The sequence below is a fragment of the Diadema setosum genome, chromosome 16 (assembly GCF_964275005.1).
Source record: "Diadema setosum chromosome 16, eeDiaSeto1, whole genome shotgun sequence".
NCBI lineage: Eukaryota > Metazoa > Echinodermata > Echinoidea > Diadematoida > Diadematidae > Diadema > Diadema setosum.
Genome location: NC_092700.1, coordinates 37,284,179 through 37,295,193, shown reverse-complemented (window position 1 = coordinate 37,295,193; position 11,015 = coordinate 37,284,179). Strand labels below are relative to the sequence as shown.

The 11,015-nt window shown below is 41.6% G+C and overlaps 1 protein-coding gene across 1 annotated transcript in view; it reads left to right on the top strand.

Moving 5' to 3' along the window:
- The first annotated feature begins 3,861 nt into the window (after positions 1-3,861).
- The window catches only part of LOC140239874 (uncharacterized), a 144,846-nt gene continuing 137,692 nt past the window's right edge, over positions 3,862-11,015 (top strand). Inside the window, exon 1 of the mRNA XM_072319693.1 lies at positions 3,862-3,910. The gene's annotated coding sequence lies outside the window, so the exon portion shown is untranslated. The remainder of the gene's footprint in view (positions 3,911-11,015) is intronic.

Sequence of the window (11,015 nt, the reverse complement as noted above, 5' to 3'; positions counted from 1 at the left end):
CACCAATCTTTTCACTTTTACACAGAGTACAGTACCTTTCATCATAACTAATATCTCCTAATCTTCCTAGTACTACGGGGAGATGGGTAAAACCCAATCTGAATTTAGTCAAGTTAATGGCATATTTTCGTGGGAGTATTAATAAGTATTTCTCAAGGCCAAATTTTTTCTTGAAAATTCTATAATTTATACAGGCACTTGATGATTCAATAGAAGAATACCAACTTTGGATGTATTGGTCATCCAATGCTGCTGAGACGGAACCAGCGTAATCACAGCGGGAAAGTAACGCGCTGAGAGCGTTGTAAGAACTGCGGTGTGAGTTTCATATCTATAGGATGGAGCGGGTAGTGAAAACGGTGTAACAGCGGGAAAGTAGTCTTTCGATCGGGGTATAGCGGCGCAGCAGCGCGACTAAACTTCATTGTTGTCTAGCTTTTCGTCCCGTAAGTGCCGCTGTTACCACCGGCTGTTTCATTCGCTTAGAAAGACCTTACTTCGTTCATCCGGGCGTGTTTACGTTGCCATTACGTTCTTCCCGCTTGTCTACCAATCCGAAGTATAGGGAAAATCTGATCCGGAAGATTTCGAACATGTTCAAAATTTCTTGCCGATATATAAAGACAAAAAGTACCCATTTTGCTCCGTCGTCACCCCGCTGCTTCCGAATTCAACCAATCCCTGTATGCTTATTGCTGCTCTTACCCGAATTGACAGATCGGGATACTAGTAGATCGGGGTTGAGATCGTGATAGGGTACGGGGATGGTTTCAGTATGATTGGGGTGGGGTGCATGACAGCGATTGTGTCATACTAGCAGTGGCGGACATTATTTTTATAACTAGTGGGGGAGGGGGGGGGGGGGGGGCGGAAACACTGGAGGCGAAATGTTACCCGCTCGCACGTAGGAAAAATAAGAGTCATACATGCATGGCTGTATGATAATGTATTATGCTACTCAAGCGAGGGAACCCCCTGCCACACGATGGAATCTGTTGCACACTATTTGAGGAAAATCTGAGATTTTTCAATCGCAAAAGTATGAAAATTAAACACCCAGGGACAATGTAAATGGGTAAATTGAACATGGTTTCTCAGTGTGTCTTCCACTCTGTATACCAAGTAGATTAATGTATACCGAATGGGGAGGGTGTGGGCGGGATGATCTCGAGAGCATCCCGGGCCCCCTCCCCACTACCACGAGGAAATTTTTGCACCTTTTCACTGACTTTGTCCTTTAGACGTTAGAATTGAAATCCGGCGATATAGTGCACACTTATATGTGGAATATTTGGAAATGTTCAATAAAAAAGTAAGAAAGATAAATATCTATGTATGGACAATATGAAAGGCTAAATCTGCACTTCTCTTTCCGTGCTTTTTCACTGTGTAGGCCTACTATAAGTCCATGGAGGTGTACTGAAAGGGAGAAGGAGTGGGAGGGGGTATCTGAGTCCAACACGAGGAGAAACTTTTGCACAATCCAGCCATCTTCTCTGATAGAAAATGAAACAACAACAACAACAACAACAACAAAACAACTATATATGTAAACACTCAGTTCAAATCTTTCGTGACCGGAATGCATTTATTATTCTATATAAAAATTAATGAGTAACAGACTGGTGGGGAGTCATTGCAGGGCCCCTGCATGCATATTTGGAGAGCTTGCTTCCAAAAGGCGCTAAATCCATTGAAAAATGTGAAGGTCGAATCAGTTGCATCTCAAAACATCCTGCCATTTAAAAAAATTCGCAATAAAGCCTAGAATTTATAGGAGATATCAGATATCAGATGGCGAAGTGAAAGTGGCTCGCTCGCTCTGCCCGTATACTAATTCTATGGTAAAATGAATAGTTTTTATAAGGTAGTGATCATAGTCCTTCGCAGTGATTTTTACTATGTATAATTCCCTAGAAATTTGATTTAAGATGCTCTATTTAAACTTTTGAACTCTGTTTTTACAAAAAGTCCCTACCGTGGCATCCCCCTCCCACACCCTCCCCCGCTCGGTCGCTTCGTTCCTTCGCCGATGATCTCACATCGTCACATAAAGTACCCCCACCCCTATGTTATAATCGTAGTCCTTCGCAGTGATTTTTTTTTTTTTTTTACTATGTTGAATTCCCTGGAAATTTGGTTCAAAATTTTATACTATGTTTTCACAAAAAGTCCTATAGACACCGTGGGAGGGGTATCCCCCCCCCCCCACGCCCTCCCCCGCTCGGTCTCTTCGCTCCCTCGCCGAGGATCTCACACCGTCACATGTACCCCTGTTATATGTATGTTGTAGTCCTAATCATAGTCCTTCGCATTTATTTATTATTTATTTTTTTTTTTACTATATGTTTAATCCCCTGGAAGTTTGGTTTAAAATGCTCTATAAACGCGACTTTTATACTCTGTTTTCACAAAAAGTCCCTACCGTGGGAGGCCGGGGATCCCCCTCCCACACCCTCCCCCGCTAGGTCGTTCGCTCCTTCGCCGATGATCTTACATCGTCACATAAAAAATGCACCCCCCGTATGTTATAATCATAGTCCTTTGCAATGATTTAAAAAAACAAATATGTTTAGTTCCTTGGAAATTTGGTTTAAATTTTTAGACTCTGTTTTCACAAAAAGTCTCTACCGTGGGAGGGGGTATCCCCCTCCCACACCTTGAATTCTATCCCCCGCTCGGTCGCTTCACTCCCTCGCCGATGATCTCTCACCGTCACATAAACTGTACCCCCGTATGTTACAAACAGTACTTCGCACTGATTTATTCGATATAAATTTGAAATTTGCTTTTTAATTCTCTATAAACGCGACTTTTGTACTCCGTTGAAATTACACTAAGTCCCTACATGTGGGAGTGGGGGGGGGGGAACCCCGTCCCACACCCCCCGCCTCCCCCCCCCCCCCCCCCCCCCCGGCTCGGTCGCTTCGCTCGATCCTTCGCCGAGGATCTCACACCGTCACATAAAACGTGACCCTGTCGAGATCCCCCTATAAAAACAAAAACAGCAAAAAAAAAAAACAAAAAAAAAAAAACGAAAACACACACACACACACACACACACACACACACACACACACACACACACACACACACACACACACACACACACACACAAAACACCACCACGTACAGAAGTGTTCCGGCGCGCTTGATGCCTACTGCCATTACAAGTTAGCCTTTGTTTTGGTAACTTTGGTCTAAATTCGGGGTTGACTAAACTCCAAATTTTAGTACATGTATTTAATACTCAGAGACGAGATATGATTACATGGTAAATCTTTTCTGGAATGACAAGGACGATACAGAAGCAGTCTCCTTCATGGAGTGCGAAGTTTTCTCTAGTCTATAATTTATATCGATTGGAGAAAACTTCGCATAGAAAGCCTGAGATGGGCAAACTTGATTAGAGGGAAGTCTATGAAACGCATAGAGAGTATGCTAGATTATCATATGCCATATACATGAAAATTGTTCTTGCACTGCATTATTATTAAGGTTTGATACATGATATTATGCTCCCAAATACATGTGTACCTCGATCACTGTTTTTTAATGCTACACTTCTTCGGCGGGTGGTCTTGGAGCTGCACCTGTAAGCTGTGTGCGTGCTTATGGGGACTGCTGCGTAGCGTGGAAGAGTCGGTGGTGCACGCACACGGAAAACCGAAAACATCGAAATGTCTGTACGTGTACACGTCATGCATTGTGTACGTACGATCTTTGCTCCTCCTGTTCGCTCGCTATGTGATGTTTATGTGAGCTGAGCCAGCTGCTGAATCGCGGATCTTGACGATATGCGCATGCATGCATGCGATAGATACGATAGCAGCAGCTGATGACCACACCATTCTTCTGCGCGGCGACGGTACCTCGGAACTCAACGTTAGAAAACTTCATCTGGTAATTGGTATGTGGGGTAAATTTTGACTTGGTGATTTTACTCAGATAAGTTTAAATGCAGGTCAAAGTCACTCTTTTCATATTAGGGAGCTGTACGGAGCGCAATTGTCTAGGACTAGTTTACCGGTTACATGGGTAATGGGCAATACCCGGGTCTCATTACAGCAGATCCGATATCGTGCATGTGAGAGGGAAGGCGATACAGTAGACGACTTTAACTTGTTACATATATGTAAGTACAACCTATTGCCGTTGGGTGTCTATACGTTTACATCTTTGACTTTGGTATTCTTGCTCTGCCTACCAACGTTGCTATCTGAAGTTTATTAACACTAGGAACCTAGAGTCTACGACATCTTCTTTTTCTGGTTCAGTCTGCCTCCTTCAAACTTAAAGATTCTTGCAAACTTTGGTCAGGATGTAGACCTAATGGCGCTTTCTAACTTTACATTGGTCATTGTATGCGAGTGTGTGTGCTAAATGCGGTGGTTGAGGTGCATGGTGCAGCAGGTGCAGAGTAGGGCAAGGGCCTACTGTAAAAGTGGAAATTTTCGCGGTGTTGAAATTTTCGCGCATTTCGCGCAACCAGAAACTAGCGCGAAAATAAAAGCACGCGAATATTTTTGCTTGCCATAGGTTCCAGAAGTAGTTCATGTCTTGATTCCGCGGAATTAAAAACACGCGAAACTCTTCTAACGTTAACCCTGCTGAGCGCGAAAAATTAGTCGCGCAAAAATATCCACTTTTACAGTAAATACACGGTGCAAGTAAAAACAGTCCAGGGACTTATCCACTGCCTTCTGTCAGTCGATGGCGGAAGGCTTCCAGGGATGGTGCAGTTACATTTGTACATGCAGTGCTCAGTGCAGTGGGATGATGTTCCATGATCTTGGTGTTCTGGGGAAGAAGGACATGTTAGATTATTGTGTCTTTGTGATGTTCTGTTCTGGAGCGTAGAATGACAATGTATAACCTGCTTGTGCATGGAGAGCTCTTGCAGGTGTGGCGGCAACTGGAGTGATGTAGCAGAGAGGGGCCCACCTGGTGCACACCCCCCTCTGTATGTTTTGCTAATACAGTCAACCTCGCATACCTCGAATTAGTCGGTACCGGTACTGAAGAAAATGGTTCGACGTATGCGAACTTCGAGGTCCGCGTAGGTCGAATTTTCTTCGACTTATGCGACGTTTATCGATGCTCAACATGGTATCTAGTGCCTACCGATTGTTTGCATGCTTGTCAATTGGAATTGAATTGACTTGAATGTGAATGAATGAAATGGAAATCGATGTTCTTCTTTCAACACTATTTTCTGGTGGACAATTAAATCATCTATCACAATAAAAACAAAAAGAAAATACCGGTACGTAATTGAGGGTAAGACGCGGGATTGCAGAACATGCGTGCTTAGTGTACATTGTGTGTGGATGTTGTGTGTCTACAGAATACTGTGTATATTTATATAATATGCATTTGTGAATATTCGTACATGTCATGTGGAAAAACCCGTCGAAACACAAACTAATTTTACCAAGCAGACAGTTACACAAGAATCGCAAGAATCACATTCTTAGCTTTGCAAACGTGTAATATTACGCACAACACATGTACATGTAACTTGTTGGAAGGTAGGCCTCGGAACGTGTTGAATGTGGCAAAATATTATTATCGTTATGTAACAAACTACACACCAAACACGCTCTCATCATACAGCCATATTCCAACGTCTTGGGTTATGACTCCACTTGATTTACTAATTGTAATAACGGGCGTTGATAACTGAATATTATGTTCAATTATTAGTATACACGCTTTATTGTAGTGTACATCATTATATCACACGCAGGTGATAATTATAGGGTATTTCCCCAGAATTATGGATTAATCAGTGAATTGATTATACGACTCTCCATGAGCAATTACACTAAATTATATCTGCTCAAACGTTTAAATGGAGGTCTTAACTTGAGGGGACATAATACATGTGGTTATATTAGGAGCAGTAATACAAATAAAAGGGTGCATAAGGTACAAACCACCGCGACAGTCCGAACAGAGTCCCAAGTCGCTTCCAGGGTGAGATATGGCCACTTCACTCTCCAAGGGGACCTCGATCGCGATCGCGAACTGCAGTGCGCACTGCCACGATGAGCTCCAGGTCGAGATGCTGGTCAACGTGTACACTCTGGAACGGGACCGGTGTTCGCCGCCTTGTCGTTACACGGCACTCACATCACTTAGCGTTGACACTAATACGATTGTTAAGGATGCGATCCCAGCTTGGAGATTCGCATTTACGCTATTTCTTCGTGAGCTGGAAATGGATGAGGTTCATCCTCAGTCATTGACGATGAGAGGAGATGCGAGATGATGAGCTCTGATGCAATAGCCTCATGCAGCGTCCAGGTGTGACAGGAAGGCAACTCCTCTTCCGTAATAATTGTTCCACAACTATTTAAAATTAATGTTGTTGGAACCAAGCACCTCACCGATGTGGTATAAAATAGACATGTATGAACTCCACGAATTATAGTACAATGTAAAACCGCCTCAATAAGGAATGGACTTTTGTATTGGACGCAGGAGAGCGAAGGTCTATGTCCATCTCCTTTGGAGGTTGAGGAGCCAGAGTGAGAGTAAGAGCTATGTCCACGGTTAATGTTAGGAAAAGGGGGCTACGTTGCAAGTATTATGGGATATTAAGCCTACGTGTACCTTTTTACATAACCGTGGTCAAAGGACTGGTCAGCAAAAATTAGCTCTTTTGTTTTTTTTTTTTGCCATCGGGGAGCGTCCGGAGAGAGTAACATGATTAAATACTACCGATTGAAATAGCTCCCTCTCTTGGCCGGTGACTTATAGTCAAACTAACGGGGTACGTGCTGCTACAAACTCACCAAAAACAGCTAGAGCTACAGGGAGCGACGTGCACCGCTACACACCGGTCTTCCGTGTGTCTACCAGCAGCACTCACAGTCAGTGAGCAGTGCCTAGCTAGCTATGCTGTATTGACGAGATGAACACGTGGTTATGGATGAGAAACTGACGCAATAAATATTTATGTAGAGAACGGCATCACGTCGTGCACGTGGCGAAAATCATACAGTGTATGTATGCGTGCACAGATGCGTGATTGGGAGAATAACGGTCGTGTAGAGGGCGACTCACAGCCGGCAGTACAACGCAAATTCAAACAAAACCAGATGTATTACAACACGTACAGCCGCAATCAATATCAAGAGCAGCACACGAAGGATAGGCTACTTGGTTGCCAAAAAATAGTAGTGAGTAATATTGCGATATATCAGATTCACGGGTTACGATTACAGTGCTATTATTATAACCACAAACATTTACTGAAGAGAATTGTCCGATCGAAGAAGTCCGATCCACTATATAGTCAGTGGTCCGATCACAGTTCGGCTCATGACTGGCTGAGGGGGATGACAGCTTTAGCAAATTTCTTTTGTGATGTCATAATAACAAGCACATATATGCATGCACCCTGGCATTACTACAGACTGCGCGATGCGCAGAGAAGACAACGAAGGCAACGTTACTTAGCAACACCTATGCACTTTACTCCTGATGACAGCTCAACTTCGGTAATCTTCGTATCAATGCTAACGGTGATCGGCAGTATCATCAACAGCGCCCTCTACACTACCGGGACTATGCCCCTTTAATGCCAAAGATCTGTCAATACCCTAAGCAGGTGCGCCACGATGGTTTAGAAATCGACGCACACGGCATGACTATCACGATCACAAATCAGAACACAGGGGTTACAGAAAAGAAGATGCTGGGGCAGAGCGTAGTGCTATCGTAAGCACTCAATTGGCATGGGTGCTATGTGCATACACATTTGTACCGTGCATGTGTGTAGGTAGGGGTTGTGGGAGAGGGGGATTTTTCTTGCCAGCCGTGTATTGCGTTGGGCGCACAATCGTTCTGGTCTCAGAATATTTACAATCGAGTGTGAAAAGATTTGTGACATGTCTTCGCTGTCCATGCATGCTTAATCAGAAATGCCGAGTGATGTTTGCAATTTCAATTTGAGCAATATGCTGGGAAAAACAAAAAGTTAATTAAGATAGGGACATTAGATTTCCCTTCGAGGTAGCCGAACTTCGAGTTAGTTTTTTCGAGCTACGCTAGTTTTAACACACAGAAACTCCATAGGAACAATCGGGACTTTCATTTTGCCCCCGAGGTAAGTGATATTCGTCTCATCCGATGTCGAGGCAAGCGAGGTTGACTGTACAAAAGAAATAAAAAGGAAAAAATGGGAGGTGCGTGTGCCTCCCTTTTTTGTAAAGGGGCCTCCCCTTTACGGAATTCCTGGATCCGCCCCTGTGTAGGACTGGGTTGGGAAATTTATGCAGTAGTGATGGGGTTTGTACACAATCATTGTGAGTCTGGACTCTTCTCTACGTTGTTGGAGGGAAGGCCATGGAAGCTCTTCCAGCATGGATTGCACACTAGAACTTACATGTTGTGGTATCTGTTAAGTGTGAATCTGGTTGCTCGTCTTTGAACCATTTCTAGTTGGTGGTTGCACAAAGCTTGTGGAAAGGTCCCTCACGAGTGTAGCTGGGCACTTCCAAGGTAAAGGGGGCAATTTCAGGGATGTTCATACTTGCCAAGTAAGATTTTATCAGATTCAGTAAGATTTTTTAGGTTAAAAATAGCAAAATCAGATTTTCTGTCAGAGAAATCAGATTTTAAAAAAATATTTAGATATACCTTTCATGTGTATTTTCTGAAGATTTGACCCAAAGTAAGATTTTTAACTTCAGTTTGCATATAAAATAAGATTTTTGCAATCCACGAGTAAGATATTTCATCTTGAAATGTTGGCAGGTATGGATGTTGCTTTATTTTCTGTTTCAAATGTGCATTACCCCAAAATACAATATCATCTTTGAGAACAATTTAATGAGAGATAACTTTGCCCCCAAAATGCTTCAAACAAGCAATTTTCGAAATTTATGCCAAAACGAATTTTTTTTTTTTGTGTGAATGTACGTTACGTGGACTGACATCTATGTACATTATGTAGTAACATATGAAGGTCCACTAATAAATGTTCATTGAAAATTTGTTGTTTTACAACTGAATGGCTTTACAGTGTAATTCAATAGAAAAGATAACAACAGCCCTTAAATTATATTGAACACTGTGTTTTATACCATTTTTAGACTTAGTGGTTAACATACTTTACGTGGACTGAAAAAAATGTGACAGTTTTGTCAGTCCATGTAACGTACGTTCACACAAAAAAATTTCATTTTGGCATAAATTCCGAAAATTGCTTGTTTGAAGCATTTGGGGCAAAGTTACCTCTCATTTAAAGGACAAGTTCACCTTCATTAACATAAGGATTGAGAGAATGTAGCAATATTAGTAGAACACATCATTGAAAGTTTGAGGAAAATCGGACAATCCGTTCAAAAGTTATGAATTTTTGAAGTTTTTGTGCAGTCACCGCTGGATGAGAAGACTACTGCAGTGTATGATGTCACATGCGTACAACAATATAGGAAAATATAAAGAGAATTTCACAAAATTTCATCTTTTAAAAAAAATTCACATTCCCTTGACTCGTTACTGACATATATATGTTATGGGTAATATTATTCCCAATGCCTTTAGAAAGAGGCAAGTCAAGTGCTCTTTATTATGCGAAAAAAGTGAAAATATGTTGAATTTTCTTTTACATTTTCTTTATACTGTACTGTTGTACTCATATGACATCACAAGCCTTAGTAGTCTCCTCATCCAGCGGTTCCAACACAAAAATTTTAAAAATTCATAACTTTTGAATCAATTGTCCAATTTTCCTCAAACTTTCACTGATGTGTTCTACTAATATTGCTGCATTCTCTCAATACTTATGTTTATGAAGGTGAACTTGTCCTTTAAGTGTTCTCAAAGATCATGGATATTGTAGTTTGGGGTAATGCACATTGGAAATAGAAAATAAAGCAATATCCCTGAAATTGCCCCCTTTACCTTGGAAGTGCCCAGCTCCATATTCCACAAGAGGGCAGACAAGAGTCTTTTAGGCTGTTGTTTTCAGTTCTGGGAGTAATACGCAGGTTGCGTCGGAGGAAGGCAAGAGTGTTATTGGCCTTTTGACAAATGTTGTTGATGTGTTGGTTTTTTTATCTTAGAATTTGTGCGAACTGTGGCCCATGGGAATCAAGGGCATGACCAGAAGAAAAGGAAGGGAGGGGGCATGAAGCAAACAATATGGCTGATTCCTGTTTTCTCTTGCTAATAGCAGATTTTCTGTTAAGACTTCTGGTCCTTGTTTGATAACGATATGATTTTAATAGAAAATGCATTTAGTTGTCCATGGGAAATGCAATGTACATGTACACTGTAGGCTGCAGACACTTTGCAGCTTCATTGAAAGATACTGACACTACCCAGATTTCTTGTTCAGGTTTTCATGCCTGACCTAGTTCTTTCTATGAGGAGTGTTTTGTTAACATCTTTCTGAAAGAAACTTCATTATGCTCTTTTGTATTACTCTGAAAGCAGTAAGCCATGTTCATCCAGTTGTTGCTTGTTTCAGCCATTGAATTTCTGATCACAGTTTTTATCATGTTTTGGGGGCCAATTATTGCTGGGTCATGTGTTTGAGGCCAATTATTCCTGGGCTACCAAGTACTTTGTTGGAATATAGATTTCATCAGTTGATATATCCTCAAAAAGGCTTGGTATAATTTTGCTTGAGATGTTGGGTTCAGATTTTCACTTTTTTTGCAACGTAATTAGAAAACACTTATGAAATATAAGCGCATATGATTCTAAGAGGACCTCAAAGTTTATTTGATGAAAATCGATTTTGAAGTGGCTGAGATATCCAAAAACAAAGTAAAACAAAGTGGACATAATAAAAACTGGGTCCCACCTTTTATTAGAACCTCTTCTTTTTTGGATGTCTCAGTCATTTCAAAACCAATTTTCAATCAAATAAACTTTTAATTCCTCTCAGAATTGTAAGTGCTTTCTAATTACAATGTATGTCACAAAGTTGGAAACCTGAAGACCCATCTCAACCAAAACTGCACCCATCCATTTAAGGCCCATTCACACATCAA